Source organism: Dendrobates tinctorius, unplaced genomic scaffold, assembly GCF_039654945.1.
Source record: "Dendrobates tinctorius isolate UK_male_01 unplaced genomic scaffold, ASM3965494v1 ptg000200l, whole genome shotgun sequence".
Lineage (NCBI taxonomy): Eukaryota > Metazoa > Chordata > Amphibia > Anura > Dendrobatidae > Dendrobates > Dendrobates tinctorius.
The window spans coordinates 612,276-630,906 of NW_027361867.1; the positions used below are offsets into that span (position 1 = coordinate 612,276).

Here is an 18,631-nt window from a genome sequence, read left to right on the forward strand (position 1 = left end):
TACATGCATGCTACATGCATGCTACATGCTACATACATAACACATATATACTACATGCATGCTACATACATACTACATGCTACATACATACCACATACATACCACATACATACTACATGCATGATACATACATACTACATATATACTACATGCATGCTACATACATACTACATGCTACATACATACTACATATATACTACATACATACTACATATATACTACATACATACTACATGCATGCTACATACATACTACATATATACTACATGCATGCTACATACATACTACATACATACCACATACATACCACATACATACTACATACATACTACATGCTACATACATACTACATATATACTACATGCATGCTACATACATACTACATGCTACATACATACTACATATATACTACATGCATGCTACATACATACTACATGCTACATACATACTGCATGCTACATGCATGCTACATACATACTACATACATACTACATGCTACATACATACCACATATATACTACATACATACTACATACAATACATTCATACAATACATACATAGACATACAGTACATATAACATAGAGTAACATACTTACCAATACTTGTCACATTGTTCCCCGAAGCCATTGTCTTTTACGGAATAAATATTAACATAACAAACCACAAAAATACTCACCCACGATCCGAAGCAGTCCACGAGTGTGTCCCACGACGATCTTGGGTAGAGAACTGCAGCATCAGCTGATGCTGCCGTTCTCTACGGGCTGCAGGAATCCAATGACGGAAGGTAGGTATCCTTCCGCACTGTATTCCTCCGCCACTTAAAAAAAAAAAAGTCCCTAGTCTCACTTTATGCCATTGCTGTGTGGGAACTGATGCTGCAGTTCTCTACCCAAGATCGTCGTGGGACACACTCGTGGACTGCTTCGGATCGTGGGTGAGTATTTTTGTGGTTTGTTATGTTAATATTTATTCCGTAAAAGACAATGGCTTCGGGGAACAATGTGACAAGTATTGGTAAGTATGTTAATCTTTGTTATATGTACTGTATGTCTATGTATGTATTGTATGAATGTATTGTATGTAGTATGTATGTAGTATATATGTGGTATGTATGTAGCATGTAGTATGTATGTAGTATATATGTAGCATGCATGTAGCATGCAGTATGTATGTAGCATGCATGTAGTATATATGTAGTATGTATGTAGCATGTAGTATGTATGTAGTATGTATGTGGTATGTATGTAGCATGTAGTATGTATGTAGCATGCATGTAGTATGTATGTAGTATATATGTAGTATGTATGTAGCATATAGTATGTATGTAGCATGCATGTAGTATATATGTGTTATGTATGTAGCATGTAGCATGCATGTAGCATGCATGTAGTATGTATGTAGTATGTATGTAGTATGTATGTGGTATGTATGTAGCATGCATGTAGTATGTATATAGTATATATGTGGTATGTATATAGCATGTAGTATGTATGTAGCATGCATGTAGTATGTATGTAGTATGTATGTGGTATGTATGTGGTATGTATGTAGCATGTAGTATGTATGTAGCATGCATGTAGTATATATGTGTTATGTATGTAGCATGTAGCATGCATGTAGCATGCATGTAGTATGTATGTAGTATGTATGTAGTATGTATGTGGTATGTATGTAGCATGCATGTAGTATGTATATAGTATATATGTGGTATGTATATAGCATGTAGTATGTATGTAGCATGCAGTATGTATGTAGCATGCATGTAGTATATATGTAGTATGTATGTAGCATGTAGTATATATGTAGCATGCATGTAGTATGTATGTAGTATGTATGTAGTATTTTTTTTTTTTTTTTTTTAACATTTAACACATTAGCCGGATGATGGGACTACTACTGTCCCATCATTGGCTAATGTGTCAATCACTGTCATGGTAGCAGGCATCGCCAGATGGGACTTATAGTCCCATCGGACGATGCTTGCACAGACCCCCGGACATCAGCACAGCCCCCCGGCAGGCCGGCACAGCCCCCCGGCAGGCCGGTACAGACCCCCACAGGGTGCACAGACCACCGGCAGGCCGGCACAGCCCCCCGGCAGGCCGGTACAGACCCCCACAGGGTGCACAGACCACCGGCAGGCCGGCACAGCCCCCCGGCAGGCCGGTACAGACCCCGGGCAGTCCACACAGCCCCCCGGCAGGCCGGCAGAGACCCCCGGAAGGCCCGAAATGACGGTGCATCATGATGCGCACACACCGCGCATCATGATGATGTCATTTCGGCTGTCAATCAACTTTGAACTTCAACTTCCGATTCCGATGCCGACTTCCGATATTGAAAAAATGATCAGGCCCCTGCTCCTCGCTCCGGTCTCTCCTGTACAGTGAGGCCTCATTATACCCCTGTATAAGGATCTAGTGACGCAGTGTAGACTGTTATTCAGCATTGCTGTCTCCTCAGATTGTCAGCTCTTGTGATCAGGCCCCTGCTCCTCGCTCCGGTCTCTCCTGTACAGTGAGGCCTCATTATACCTCTTTATAAGGATCTAGTGACGCAGTGTAGATTGTTATTCAGCATTGCTGTCTCCTCAGATTGTCAGCTCTTGTGATCAGGCCTCTGCTCCTCGCTCCGGTCTCTCCTGTACAGTGAGGCCTCATTATACCCTGTATAAGGATCTAGTGACGCAGTGTAGACTGTTATTCAGCATTGCTGTGTCCTCAGATTGTCAGCTCTTGTGATCAGGCCCCAGCTCCTCGCTCCGGTCTCTCCTGTACAGTGAGGCCTCATTATACCCCTGTATAAGTATCTAGTGACGCAGTGTAGACTGTTAATCAGCATTGCTGTTTCCTCAGATTGTCAGCTCTTGTGATCAGGCCCCTGCTCCTCGCTCCGGTCTCTCCTGTACAGTGAGGCCTCATTATACCCCTGTATAAGGATCTAGTGACGCAGTGTAGACTGTTATTCAGCATTGCTGTGTCCTCAGATTGTCAGCTCTTGTGATCAGGCCCCGACTCCTCGCTCCGGTCTCTCCTGTACAGTGAGGCCTCATTATACCCCTGTATAAGGATCTAGTGACGCAGTGTAGACTGTTATTCAGCATTGCTGCTTCCTCCGATTGTCAGCTCTTGTGATCAGGCCCCCGCTCCTCGCTCCGGTCTCTCCTGTACAGTGAGGCCTCATTATACCCCTGTATAAGGATCTAGTGAGGCAGTGTAGACTGTTATTCAGCATTGCTATGTCCTCAGATTGTCAGCTCTTGTATCCAGTCCCCTGCTCCTCGCTCCGGTCTCTCCTGTACAGTGAGGCCTCATTATACCCCTTTATAAGGATCTAGTGACGCAGTGTAGACTGTTATTCAGCATTGCTGCTTCCTCCGATTGTCAGCTCTTGTGATCAGGCCCCCGCTCCTCGCTCCGGTCTCTCCTGTACAGTGAGGCCTCATTATACCCCTGTATAAGGATCTAGTGACGCAGTGTAGACTGTTATTCAGCATTGCTGTTTCCTCAGATTGTCAGCTCTTGTATCCAGTCCCCTGCTCCTCGCTCCGGTCTCTCCTGTACAGTGAGGCCTCATTATACCCCATTATAAGGATCTAGTGACGCAGTGTAGACTGTTATTCAGCATTGTTGTGTCCTCATATTGTCAGCTCTTGTGATCAGGCCCCTGCTCCTCGCTCCGGTCTCTCCTGTACAGTGAGGCCTCATTATACCCCTGTATAAGGATCTAGTGACGCAGTGTAGACTGTTATTCAGCATTGCTGTTTCCTCAGATTGTCAGCTCTTGTGTCCAGGCCCCTGCTCCTCGCTCCGGTCTCTCCTGTACAGTGAGGCCTCATTATACCCCTGTATAAGGATCTAGTGATGCAGTGTAGACTGTTATTCAGCATTGCTGTGTCCTCAGATTGTCAGCTCTTGTGATCAGGCCCCTGCTCCTCGCTCCGGTCTCTCCTGTACAGTGAGGCCTCATTATACCCCTGTATAAGGATCTAGTGACGCAGTGTAGACTGTTATTCAGCATTGCTGTTTCCTCAGATTGTCAGCTCTTGTGTCCAGGCCCCTGCTCCTCGCTCCGGTCTCTCCTGTACAGTGAGGCCTCATTATACCCCTGTATAAGGATCTAGTGACGCAGTGTAGACTGTTATTCAGCATTGCTGTGTCCTCAGATTGTCAGCTCTTGTGATCAGGCCCCGACTCCTCGCTCCGGTCTCTCCTGTACAGTGAGGCCTCATTATACCCCTGTATAAGGATCTAGTGACGCAGTGTAGGCTGTTATTCAGCATTGCTGCTTCCTCCGATTGTCAGCTCTTGTGATCAGGCCCCCGCTCCTCGCTCCGGTCTCTCCTGTACAGTGAGGCCTCATTATACCCCTGTATAAGGATCTAGTGAGGCAGTGTAGACTGTTATTCAGCATTGCTGTTTCCTCAGATTGTCAGCTCTTGTATCCAGTCCCCTGCTCCTCGCTCCGGTCTCTCCTGTACAGTGAGGCCTCATTATACCCCTGTATAAGGGTCTAGTGACGCAGTGTAGACTGTTATTCAGCATTGCTGTCTCCTCAGATTGTCAGCTCTTGTGATCAGGCCCCTGCTCCTCGCTCCGGTCTCTCCTGTACAGTGAGGCCTCATTATACCCCTGTATAAGGATCTAGTGACGCAGTGTGGACTGTTATTCAGCATTGCTGTCTCCTCAGATTGTCAGCTCTTGTGATCAGGCCCCTGCTCCTCGCTCCGGTCTCTCCTGTACAGTGAGGCCTCATTATACCCCTGTATAAGGATCTAGTGACGCAGTGTACACTGTTATTCAGCATTGCTGTGTCCTCAGATTGTCAGCTCTTGTGATCAGGCCCCCGCTCCTCGCTTCGGTCTCTCCTGTACAGTGAGGCCTCATTATACCCCTGTATAAGGATCTAGTGACGCAGTGTAGACTGTTATTCAGCATTGCTGTTTCCTCAGATTGTCAGCTCTTGTGATCAGGCCCCCGCTCCTCGCTTCGGTCTCTCCTGTACAGTGAGGCCTCATTATACCCCTGTATAAGGATCTAGTGACGCAGTGTAGACTGTTATTCAGCATTGCTGCTTCCTCAGAATGTCAGCTCTTGTGTCCAGGCCCCTGCTCCTCGCTCCGGTCTCTCCTGTACAGTGAGGCCTCATTATACCCCTGTATAAGGATCTAGTGACGCAGTGTAGACTGTTATTCAGCATTGCTGTGTCCTCAGATTGTCAGCTCTTGTGATCAGGCCCCGACTCCTCGCTCCGGTCTCTCCTGTACAGTGAGGCCTCATTATACCCCTGTATAAGGATCTAGTGACGCAGTGTAGACTGTTATTCAGCATTGCTGCTTCCTCCGATTGTCAGCTCTTGTGATCAGGCCCCCGCTCCTCGCTCCGGTCTCTCCTGTACAGTGAGGCCTCATTATACCCCTGTATAAGGATCTAGTGAGGCAGTGTAGACTGTTATTCAGCATTGCTGTTTCCTCAGATTGTCAGCTCTTGTGATCAGGCCCCCGCTCCTCGCTTCGGTCTCTCCTGTACAGTGAGGCCTCATTATACCCCTGTATAAGGATCTAGTGACGCAGTGTAGACTGTTATTCAGCATTGCTGCTTCCTCCGATTGTCAGCTCTTGTGATCAGGCCCCCGCTCCTCGCTCCGGTCTCTCCTGTACAGTGAGGCCTCATTATACCCCTGTATAAGGATCTAGTGAGGCAGTGTAGACTGTTATTCAGCATTGCTGTTTCCTCAGATTGTCAGCTCTTGTGATCAGGCCCCCGCTCCTCGCTTCGGTCTCTCCTGTACAGTGAGGCCTCATTATACCCCTGTATAAGGATCTAGTGACGCAGTGTAGACTGTTATTCAGCATTGCTGTTTCCTCAGATTGTCAGCTCTTGTGTCCAGGCCCCTGCTCCTCGCTCCGGTCTCTCCTGTACAGTGAGGCCTCATTATACCCCTGTATAAGGATCTAGTGACGCAGTGTAGACTGTTATTCAGCATTGCTGTTTCCTCAGATTGTCAGCTCTTGTATCCAGTCCCCTGCTCCTCGCTCCGGTCTCTCCTGTACAGTGAGGCCTCATTATACCCCTTTATAAGGATCTAGTGACGCAGTGTAGACTGTTATTCAGCATTGTTGTGTCCTCATATTGTCAGCTCTTGTGATCAGGCCCCTGCTCCTCGCTCCGGTCTCTCCTGTACAGTGAGGCCTCATTATACCCCTGTATAAGGATCTAGTGACGCAGTGTAGACTGTTATTCAGCATTGCTGTTTCCTCAGATTGTCAGCTCTTGTGTCCAGGCCCCTGCTCCTCGCTCCGGTCTCTCCTGTACAGTGAGGCCTCATTATATCCCTGTATAAGGATCTAGTGACGCAGTGTAGACTGTTATTCAGCATTGCTGTGTCCTCAGATTGTCAGCTCTTGTGATCAGGCCCCGACTCCTCGCTCCGGTCTCTCCTGTACAGTGAGGCCTCATTATACCCCTGTATAAGGATCTAGTGACGCAGTGTAGGCTGTTATTCAGCATTGCTGCTTCCTCCGATTGTCAGCTCTTGTGATCAGGCCCCCGCTCCTCGCTCCGGTCTCTCCTGTACAGTGAGGCCTCATTATACCCCTGTATAAGGATCTAGTGAGGCAGTGTAGACTGTTATTCAGCATTGCTGTTTCCTCAGATTGTCAGCTCTTGTATCCAGTCCCCTGCTCCTCGCTCCGGTCTCTCCTGTACAGTGAGGCCTCATTATACCCCTGTATAAGGATCTAGTGACGCAGTGTAGACTGTTATTCAGCATTGCTGTCTCCTCAGATTGTCAGCTCTTGTGATCAGGCCCCTGCTCCTCGCTCCGGTCTATCCTGTACAGTGAGGCCTCATTATACCCCTGTATAAGGATCTAGTGACGCAGTGTGGACTGTTATTCAGCATTGCTGTCTCCTCAGATTGTCAGCTCTTGTGATCAGGCCCCTGCTCCTCGCTCCGGTCTCTCCTGTACAGTGAGGCCTCATTAAACCCCTGTATAAGGATCTAGTGATGCAGTGTAGACTGTTATTCAGCATTGCTGTCTCCTCAGATTGTCAGCTCTTGTGTCCAGGCCCCTGCTCCTCGCTTCGGTCTCTCCTGTACAGTGAGGCCTCATTATACCCCTGTATAAGGATCTAGTGACGCAGTGTACACTGTTATTCAGCATTGCTGTTTCCTCAGATTGTCAGCTCTTGTGATCAGGCCCCCGCTCCTCGCTTCGGTCTCTCCTGTACAGTGAGGCCTCATTATACCCCTGTATAAGGATCTAGTGACGCAGTGTAGACTGTTATTCAGCATTGCTGCTTCCTCAGAATGTCAGCTCTTGTGTCCAGGCCCCTGCTCCTCGCTCCGGTCTCTCCTGTACAGTGAGGCCTCATTATACCCCTGTATAAGGATCTAGTGACGCAGTGTAGACTGTTATTCAGCATTGCTGTGTCCTCAGATTGTCAGCTCTTGTGATCAGGCCCCGACTCCTCGCTCCGGTCTCTCCTGTACAGTGAGGCCTCATTATACCCCTGTATAAGGATCTAGTGACGCAGTGTAGACTGTTATTCAGCATTGCTGCTTCCTCCGATTGTCAGCTCTTGTGATCAGGCCCCCGCTCCTCGCTCCGGTCTCTCCTGTACAGTGAGGCCTCATTATACCCCTGTATAAGGATCTAGTGAGGCAGTGTAGACTGTTATTCAGCATTGCTGTTTCCTCAGATTGTCAGCTCTTGTGATCAGGCCCCCGCTCCTCGCTTCGGTCTCTCCTGTACAGTGAGGCCTCATTATACCCCTGTATAAGGATCTAGTGACGCAGTGTAGACTGTTATTCAGCATTGCTGTTTCCTCAGATTGTCAGCTCTTGTGTCCAGGCCCCTGCTCCTCGCTCCGGTCTCTCCTGTACAGTGAGGCCTCATTATACCCCTGTATAAGGATCTAGTGACGCAGTGTAGACTGTTATTCAGCATTGCTGTGTCCTCAGATTGTCAGCTCTTGTGATCAGGCCCCGACTCCTCGCTCCGGTCTCTCCTGTACAGTGAGGCCTCATTATACCCCTGTATAAGGATCTAGTGACGCAGTGTAGACTGTTATTCAGCATTGCTGTCTCCTCAGATTGTCAGCTCTTGTGATCAGGCCCCTGCTCCTCGCTCCGGTCTCTCCTGTACAGTGAGGCCTCATTATACCCCTGTATAAGGATCTAGTGATGCAGTGTAGACTGTTATTCAGCATTGCTGTATCCTCAGATTGTCAGCTCTTGTGATCAGGCCCCGACTCCTCGCTCCGTTCTCTCCTGTACAGTGAGGCCTCATTTTTCCCCTTTATAAGGATCTAGTGACGCAGTGTAGACTGTTATTCAGCATTGTTGTGTCCTCATATTGTCAGCTCTTGTGATCAGGCCCCTGCTCCTTGCTCCGGTCTCTCCTGTACAGTGAGGCCTCATTATACCCCTGTATAAGGATCTAGTGACGCAGTGTAGACTGTTATTCAGCATTGCTGTGTCCTCAGATTGTCAGCTCTTGTGATCAGGCCCCTGCTCCTCGCTCCGATATCTCCTGTACAGTGAGGCCTCATTATACCCCTGTATAAGGATCTAGTGACGCAGTGTAGTCTGTTATTCAGCATTGCTGTCTCCTCAGATTGTCAGCTCTTGTATCCAGTCCCCTGCTCCTCGCTCCGGTCTCTCCTGTACAGTGAGGCCTCATTATACCCCTTTATAAGAATCTAGTGACGCAGTGTAGACTGTTATTCAGCATTGTTGTGTCCTCATATTGTCAGCTCTTGTGATCAGGCCCCTGCTCCTCGCTCCGGTCTCTCCTGTACAGTGAGGCCTCATTATACCCCTGTATAAGGATCTAGTGACGCAGTGTAGACTGTTATTCAGCATTGCTGTTTCCTCAGATTGTCAGCTCTTGTGATCAGGCCCCTGCTCCTCGCTCCGGTCTCTCCTGTACAGTGAGGCCTCATTATACCCCTGTATAAGGATCTAGTGACGCAGTGTACACTGTTATTCAGCATTGCTGTTTCCTCAGATTGTCAGTACTTGTGTCCAGGCCCCTGCTCCTCGCTCCGGTCTCTCCTGTACAGTGAGGCCTCATTATACCCCTGTATAAGGATCTAGTGACGCAGTGTAGACTGTTATTCAGCATTGCTGTCTCCTCAGATTGTCAGCTCTTGTGATCAGGCCCCGACTCCTCGCTCCGGTCTCTCCTGTACAGTGAGGCCTCATTATACCCCTGTATAAGGATCTAGTGACGCAGTGTAGACTGTTATTCAGCATTGCTGTTTCCTCAGATTGTCAGCTCTTGTGATCAGGCCCCTACTCCTCGCTCCGGTCTCTCCTGTACGGTCAGGCCTCATTATACCCCTGTATAAGGATCTAGTGACGCAGTGTAGACTGTTATTCAGCATTGCTGCTTCCTCAGATTGTCAGCTCTTGTGATCAGGCCCCTGATCCTTGCTCCGGTCTCTCCTGTACAGTGAGGCCTCATTATACCCCTGTATAAGGATCTAGTGAGGCAGTGTAGACTGTTATTCAGCATTGCTGTTTCCTCAGATTGTCATCTCTTGTGATCAGGCCCCTGCTCCTCACTCCGATCTCTCCTGTACAGGGAGGCCTCATTATACCCCTGTATAAGGATCTAGTGACGCAGTGTAGACTGTTATTCAGCATTGCTGTGTCCTCAGATTGTCAGCTCTTGTGATCAGGCCCCTGCTCCTCTCTCCAGTCTCTCCTGTACAGTGAGGCCTCATTATACCCCTGTATAAGGATCTAATGACGCAGTGCAGACTGTTATTCAGCATTGCTGTCTCCTCAGATTGTCAGCTCTTGTGATCAGGCCCCTGCTCCTCGCTCCGGTCTCTCCTGTACAGTGAGGCCTCATTATACCCTGTATAAGGATCTAGTGACGCAGTGTAGACTGTTATTCAGCATTGCTGTGTCCTCCGATTGTCAGCTCTTGTGATCAGGCCCCTGCTACTCGCTCCGATCTCTCCTGTACAGTGAGGCCTCATTATACCCCTGTATAAGGATCTAATGACGCAGTTTAGACTGTTATTCAGCATTGCTGTCTCCTCAGATTGTCAGCTCTTGTGATCAGGCCCCTGCTCCTCGCTCCGGTCTCTCCTGTACAGTGAGGCCTCATTATACCCTGTATAAGGATCTAGTGACGCAGTGTAGACTGTTATTCAGCATTGCTGTGTCCTCAGATTGTCAGCTCTTGTGATCAGGCCCCTGCTCCTCGCTCCGGTCTCTCCTGTACAGTGAGGCCTCATTATACCCTGTATAAGGATCTAGTGACGCAGTGTAGACTGTTATTCAGCATTGCTGTGTCCTCAGATTGTCAGCTCTTGTGATCAGGCCCCGGCTCCTCGCTCCGGTCTCTCCTATACAGTGAGGTCTCATTATACCCCTGTATAAGGATCTAGTGACGCAGTGTGGACTGTTATTCAGCATTGCTGTGTCCTCAGATTGTCAGCTCTTGTGATCAGGCCCCTGCTCCTCGCTCCGGTCTCTCCTGTACAGTGAGGCCTCATTATACCCCTGTATAAGGATCTAGTGACGCAGTGTAGACTATTATTCAGCATTGCTGTGTCCTCAGATTGTCAGCTCTTGTGATCAGGCCCCTGCTCCTCGCTCCGGTCTCTCCTGTACTGTAAGGCCTCATTATACCCCTGTATAAGGATCTAGTGACGCAGTGTAGATTGTTATTCAGCATTGCTGTGTCCTCAGATTGTCAGCTCTTGTGATCAGGCCCCTGCTCCTCTCTCCAGTCTCTCCTGTACAGTGAGGCCTCATTATACCCCTGTATAAGGATCTAATGACGCAGTGCAGACTGTTATTCAGCATTGCTGTCTCCTCAGATTGTCAGCTCTTGTGATCAGGCCCCTGCTCCTCGCTCCGGTCTCTCCTGTACAGTGAGGCCTCATTATACCCTGTATAAGGATCTAGTGACGCAGTGTAGACTGTTATTCAGCATTGCTGTGTCCTCCGATTGTCAGCTCTTGTGATCAGGCCCCTGCTACTCGCTCCGATCTCTCCTGTACAGTGAGGCCTCATTATACCCCTGTATAAGGATCTAATGACGCAGTTTAGACTGTTATTCAGCATTGCTGTCTCCTCAGATTGTCAGCTCTTGTGATCAGGCCCCTGCTCCTCGCTCCGGTCTCTCCTGTACAGTGAGGCCTCATTATACCCTGTATAAGGATCTAGTGACGCAGTGTAGACTGTTATTCAGCATTGCTGTGTCCTCAGATTGTCAGCTCTTGTGATCAGGCCCCTGCTCCTCGCTCCGGTCTCTCCTGTACAGTGAGGCCTCATTATACCCTGTATAAGGATCTAGTGACGCAGTGTAGACTGTTATTCAGCATTGCTGTGTCCTCAGATTGTCAGCTCTTGTGATCAGGCCCCGGCTCCTCGCTCCGGTCTCTCCTATACAGTGAGGTCTCATTATACCCCTGTATAAGGATCTAGTGACGCAGTGTGGACTGTTATTCAGCATTGCTGTGTCCTCAGATTGTCAGCTCTTGTGATCAGGCCCCTGCTCCTCGCTCCGGTCTCTCCTGTACAGTGAGGCCTCATTATACCCCTGTATAAGGATCTAGTGACGCAGTGTAGACTATTATTCAGCATTGCTGTGTCCTCAGATTGTCAGCTCTTGTGATCAGGCCCCTGCTCCTCGCTCCGGTCTCTCCTGTACTGTAAGGCCTCATTATACCCCTGTATAAGGATCTAGTGACGCAGTGTAGATTGTTATTCAGCATTGCTGTGTCCTCAGATTGTCAGCTCTTGTGATCAGGCCCCTGCTCCTCGCTCCGGTCTCTCCTGTACAGTGAGGCCTCATTATACCCCTGTATAAGGATCTAGTGACGCAGTGTAGACTGTTATTCAGCATTGCTGTTTCCTTAGATTGTCAGCTCTTGTGATCAGGCCCCGGCTCCTCGCTCTGGTCTCTCATGTACAGTGAGGCCTCATTATACCCCTGTATAAGGATATAGTGACGCAGTGTAGACTGTTATTCAGCATTGCTGTGTCCTCAGATTGTCAGCTCTTGTGATCAGGCCCCTGCTCCTCGCTCCGGTCTCTCCTGTACAGTGAGGCCTCATTATACCCCTGTATAAGGATCTAATGACGCAGTGTAGACTGTTATTCAGCATTGCTGTCTCCTCAGATTGTCAGTTCTTGTGATCAGGCCCCTGCTCCTCGCTCCGCTCTCTCCTGTACAGTGAGGCCTCATTATACCCCTGTATAAGGATCTAGTGACGCAGTGTAGACTGTTATTCAGCATTGCTGTCTCCTCAGATTGTCAGCCCTTGTGTTCAGGCCCCTGCTCCTCGCTCCGGTCTCTCCTGTACAGTGAGGCCTCATTATACCCTGTATAAGGATCTAGTGACGCAGTGTAGACTGTTATTCAGCATTGCTGTGTCCTCAGATTGTCAGCTCTTGTGATCAGGCCCCTGCTCCTCGCTCCGGTCTCTCCTGTACAGTGAGGCCTCATTATACCCCTGTATAAGGATCTAGTGACGCAGTGTAGATTGTTATTCAGCATTGCTGTCTCCTCAGATTGTCAGCTCTTGTGATCAGGCCTCTGCTCCTCGCTCCGGTCTCTCCTGTACAGTGAGGCCTCATTATACCCTGTATAAGGATCTAGTGACGCAGTGTAGACTGTTATTCAGCATTGCTGTGTCCTCAGATTGTCAGCTCTTGTGATCAGGCCCCTACTCCTCGCTCCGGTCTCTCCTGTACAGTGAGGCCTCATTATACCCCTGTATAAGGATCTAGTGACGCAGTGTAGACTGTTATTCAGCATTGCTGTTTCCTTAGATTGTCAGCTCTTGTGATCAGGCCCCTGCTCCTCGCTCCGGTCTCTCCTGTACAGTGAGGCCTCATTATACCCCTGTATAAGGATCTAGTGACGCAGTGTAGACTGTTATTCAGCATTGCTGTGTCCTCAGATTGTCAGCTCTTGTGATCAGGCCCCTGCTCCTCGCTCCGGTCTCTCCTGTGCAGTGAGGCCTCATTATACCCCTGTATAAGGATCTAGTGACGCTGTGTAGACTGTTATTCAGCATTGCTGTTTCCTCAGATTGTCAGCTCTTGTGATCAGGCCCCTGCTTCTCGCTCCGGTCTGTCCTGTACAGTGAGGCCTCATTATACCCCTGTATAAGGATCTAGTGACGCAGTGTAGACTGTTATTCAGCATTGCTGTGTCCTCAGATTGTCAGCTCTTGTGATCAGGCCCCTGCTCCTCGCTCCGTTCTCTCCTGTACAGTGAGGCCTCATTATACCCCTGTATAAGGAGCTAGTGACGCAGTGTAGACTGTTATTCAGCATTGCTGTGTCCTCAGATTGTCAGCTCTTGTGATCAGGCCCCTGCTCCTCGCTCTGGTCTCTCCTGTACAGTGAGGCCTCATTATACCCCTGTATAAGGATCTAGTGACGCAGTGTAGACTGTTATTCAGCATTGCTGTTTCCTCAGATTGTCAGCTCTTGTGATCAGGCCCCAGCTCCTCGCTCCGGTCTCTCCTGTACAGTGATGCCTCATTATACCAATGTATAAGGATCTAGTGACGCTGTGTAGACTGTTATTCAGCATTGCTGTTTCCTCAGATTGTCAGCTCTTGTGATCAGGCCCCAGCTCCTCGCTCCGGTCTCTCCTGTACAGTGAGGCCTCATTATACCCCTGTATAAGGATCTAGTGACGCAGTGTAGACTGTTATTCAGCATTGCTGTTTCCTCAGATTGTCAGCTCTTGTGATCAGGCCCCTGCTCCTCGCTACGGTCTCTCCTGTACAGTGAGGCCTCATTATACCCCTGTATAAGGATCTAGTGACGCAGTGTAGACTGTTATTCAGCATTGCTGTTTCCTCAGATTGTCAGCTCTTGTGATCAGGCCCCTGCTCCTCGCTCCGGTGTCTCCTGCACAGTGAGGCCTCATTATACTCCTGTACAAGGATCTAGTGACGCAGTGTAGACTGTTATTCAGCATTGCTGTTTCCTCAGATTGTCAGCTCTTGTGATCAGGCCTCTGCTCCTCACTCCGGTCTCTCCTGTACAGTGAGGCCTCATTATACCCCTGTATAAGGATCTAGTGACGCAGTGTAGACTGTTATTCAGCATTGCTGTCTCCTCAGATTGTCAGCTCTTGTGATCAGGCCCCTGCTCCTCGCTCCGGTCTCTCCTGTACAGTGAGGCCTCATTATACCCCTGTATAAGGATCTAGTGACGCAGTGTAGACTGTTATTCAGCATTGCTGTCTCCTCAGATTGTCAGCTCTTGTGATCAGGCCCCAGCTCCTCGCTCCGTTCTCTCCTGTACAGTGAGGTCTCATTATACCCCTGTATAAGGATCTAGTGACGCAGTGTAGACTGTTATTCAGCATTGCTGTGTCCTCAGATTGTCAGCTCTTGTGATCAGGCCCCTGCTCCTCGCTCCGGTCTCTCCTGTACTGTAAGGCCTCATTATACCCCTGTATAAGGATCTAGTGACGCAGTGTAGATTGTTATTCAGCATTGCTGTCTCCTCAGATTGTCAGCTCTTGTGATCAGGCCTCTGCTCCTCGCTCCGGTCTCTCCTGTACAGTGAGGCCTCATTATACCCTGTATAAGGATCTAGTGACGCAGTGTAGACTGTTATTTAGCATTGCTGTGTCCTAAGATTGTCAGCTCTTGTGATCAGGCCCCTACTCCTCGCTCCGGTCTCTCCTGTACAGTGAGGCCTCATTATACCCCTGTATAAGGATCTAGTGACGCAGTGTAGACTGTTATTCAGCATTGCTGTTTCCTTAGATTGTCAGCTCTTGTGATCAGGCCCCGGCTCCTCGCTCTGGTCTCTCCTGTACAGTGAGGCCTCATTATACCCCTGTATAAGGATCTAGTGTCGCAGTGTAGACTGTTATTCAGCATTGCTGTTTCCTCAGATTGTCAGCTCTTGTGATCAGGCCCCTGCTTCTCGCTCCGGTCTCTCCTGTACAGTGAGGCCTCATTATACCCCTGTATAAGGATCTAGTGACGCAGTGTAGACTGTTATTCAGCATTGCTGTCTCCTCAGATTGTCAGCTCTTGTGATCAGGCCCCCGCTCCTCGCTCCGTTCTCTCCTGTACAGTGAGGCCTCATTATACCCCTGTATAAGGAGCTAGTGACGCAGTGTAGACTGTTATTCAGCATTGCTGTGTCCTCAGATTGTCAGCTCTTGTGATCAGGCCCCTGCTCCTCGCTCCGGTCTCTCCTGTACAGTGAGGCCTCATTATACCAATGTATAAGGATCTAGTGACGCTGTGAAGACTGTTATTCAGCATTGCTGTCTCCTCAGATTGTCAGCTCTTGTGATCAGGCCCCCGCTCCTCGCTCCGTTCTCTCCTGTACAGTGAGGCCTCATTATACCCCTGTATAAGGAGCTAGTGACGCAGTGTAGACTGTTATTCAGCATTGCTGTGTCCTCAGATTGTCAGCTCTTGTGATCAGGCCCCTGCTCCTCGCTCCGGTCTCTCCTGTACAGTGAGGCCTCATTATACCAATGTATAAGGATCTAGTGACGCTGTGTAGACTGTTATTCAGCATTGCTGTTTCCTCAGATTGTCAGCTCTTGTGATCAGGCCCCAGCTCCTCGCTCCTGTCTCTCCTGTACAGTGAGGCCTCATTATACCCCTGTATAAGGATCTAGTGACGCAGTGTAGACTGTTATTCAGCATTGCTGTCTCCTCAGATTGTCAGCTCTTGTGATCAGGCCCCTGCTCCTCGCTCCGGTCTCTCCTGTACAGTGAGGCCTCATTATACCAATGTATAAGGATCTAGTGACGCTGTGTAGACTGTTATTCAGCATTGCTGTTTCCTCAGATTGTCAGCTCTTGTGTTCAGGCCCCAGCTCCTCGCTCCTGTCTCTCCTGTACAGTGAGGCCTCATTATACCCCTGTATAAGGATCTAGTGACGCAGTGTACACTGTTATTCAGCATTGCTGTGTCCTCAGATTGTCAGCTCTTGTGATCAGGCCCCTGCTCCTCGCTCCGGTCTCTCCTGTACAGTGAGGCCTCATTATACCAATGTATAAGGATCTAGTGACGCTGTGTAGACTGTTATTCAGCATTGCTGTTTCCTCAGATTGTCAGCACTTGTGATCAGGCCCCAGCTCCTCGCTCCGGTCTCTCCTGTACAGTGAGGCCTCATTATACCCCTGTATAAGTATCTAGTGACGCAGTGTAGACTGTTATTCAGCATTGCTGTTTCCTCAGATTGTCAGCTCTTGTGATCAGGCCCCTGCTCCTCGCTACGGTCTCTCCTGTACAGTGAGGCCTCATTATACCCCTGTATAAGGATCTAGTGATGCAGTGTAGACTGTTATTCAGCATTGCTGTCTCCTCAGATTGTCAGCTCTTGTGATCAGGCCCCTGCTCCTCACTCCGGTCTCTCCTGTACAGTGAGGCCTCATTATACCCCTGTATAAGGATCTAGTGACGCAGTGTAGACTGTTATTCAGCATTGCTGTCTCCTCAGATTGTCAGCTCTTGTGATCAGGCCCCTGCTCCTCGCTCCGGTCTCTCCTGTACAGTGAGGCCTCATTATACCCCTGTATAAGGATCTAGTGACGCAGTGTAGATTGTTATTCAGCATTGCTGTCTCCTCAGATTGTCAGCTCTTGTGATCAGGCCTCTGCTCCTCGCTCCGGTCTCTCCTGTACAGTGAGGCCTCATTATACCCCTGTATAAGGATCTAGTGACGCAGTGTAGACTGTTATTCAGCATTGCTGTGTCCTCAGATTGTCAGCTCTTGTGATCAGGCCCCTACTCCTCGCTCCGGTCTCTCCTGTACAGTGAGGCCTCATTATACCCCTGTATAAGGATCTAGTGACGCAGTGTAGACTGTTATTCAGCATTGCTGTGTCCTCAGATTGTCAGCTCTTGTGATCAGGCCCCTGCTCCTCGCTCCGGTCTCTCCTGTACAGTGAGGCCTCATTATACCAATGTATAAGGATCTAGTGACGCTGTGAAGACTGTTATTCAGCATTGCTGTGTCCTCAGATTGTCAGCTCTTGTGATCAGGCCCCCGCTCCTCGCTCCGTTCTCTCCTGTACAGTGAGGCCTCATTATACCCCTGTATAAGGAGCTAGTGACGCAGTGTAGACTGTTATTCAGCATTGCTGTGTCCTCAGATTGTCAGCTCTTGTGATCAGGCCCCTGCTTCTCGCTCCGGTCTCTCCTGTACAGTGAGGCCTCATTATACCAATGTATAAGGATCTAGTGACGCTGTGTAGACTGTTATTCAGCATTGCTGTTTCCTCAGATTGTCAGCTCTTGTGATCAGGCCCCAGCTCCTCGCTCCGGTCTCTCCTGTACAGTGAGGCCTCATTATACCCCTGTATAAGGATCTAGTGACGCAGTGTAGACTGTTATTCAGCATTGCTGTTTCCTCAGATTGTCAGCTCTTGTGATCAGGCCTCTGCTCCTCGCTACGGTCTCTCCTGTACAGTGAGGCCTCATTATACCCCTGTATAAGGATCTAGTGACGCAGTGTAGACTGTTATTCAGCATTGCTGTCTCCTCAGATTGTCAGCTCTTGTGATCAGGCCCCTGCTCCTCACTCCGGTCTCTCCTGTACAGTGAGGCCTCATTATACCCCTGTATAAGGATCTAGTGACGCAGTGTAGACTGTTATTCAGCATTGCTGTCTCCTCAGATTGTCAGCTCTTGTGATCAGGCCCCTGCTCCTCGCTCCGGTCTCTCCTGTACAGTGAGGCCTCATTATACCCCTGTATAAGGATCTAGTGACGCAGTGTAGATTGTTATTCAGCATTGCTGTCTCCTCAGATTGTCAGCTCTTGTGATCAGGCCTCTGCTCCTCGCTCCGGTCTCTCCTGTACAGTGAGGCCTCATTATACCCTGTATAAGGATCTAGTGACGCAGTGTAGACTGTTATTCAGCATTGCTGTGTCCTCAGATTGTCAGCTCTTGTGATCAGGCCCCTACTCCTCGCTCCGGTCTCTCCTGTACAGTGAGGCCTCATTATACCCCTGTATAAGGATCTAGTGACGCAGTGTAGACTGTTATTCAGCATTGCTGCTTCCTCAGATTGTCAGCTCTTGTGATCAGGCCCCTGATCCTTGCTCCGGTCTCTCCTGTACAGTGAGGCCTCATTATACCCCTGTATAAGGATCTAGTGAGGCAGTGTAGACTGTTATTCAGCATTGCTGTTTCCTCAGATTGTCATCTCTTGTGATCAGGCCCCTGCTCCTCACTCCGATCTCTCCTGTACAGGGAGGCCTCATTATACCCCTGTATAAGGATCTAGTGACGCAGTGTAGACTGTTATTCAGCATTGCTGTGTCCTCAGATTGTCAGCTCTTGTGATCAGGCCCCTGCTCCTCTCTCCAGTCTCTCCTGTACAGTGAGGCCTCATTATACCCCTGTATAAGGATCTAATGACGCAGTGTAGACTGTTATTCAGCATTGCTGTCTCCTCAGATTGTCAGCTCTTGTGATCAGGCCCCTGCTCCTCGCTCCGGTCTCTCCTGTACAGTGAGGCCTCATTATACCCTGTATAAGGATCTAGTGACGCAGTGTAGACTGTTATTCAGCATTGCTGTGTCCTCCGATTGTCAGCTCTTGTGATCAGGCCCCTGCTACTCGCTCCGATCTCTCCTGTACAGTGAGGCC

At 49.1% G+C, this 18,631-nt stretch overlaps 1 protein-coding gene across 1 annotated transcript in view; it reads right to left on the reverse strand.

Moving 5' to 3' along the window:
- The window catches only part of LOC141056805 (uncharacterized), an 85,476-nt gene that overhangs the window by 35,854 nt on the left and 30,991 nt on the right, over window positions 1-18,631 (reverse strand). The window lies entirely within an intron of this gene.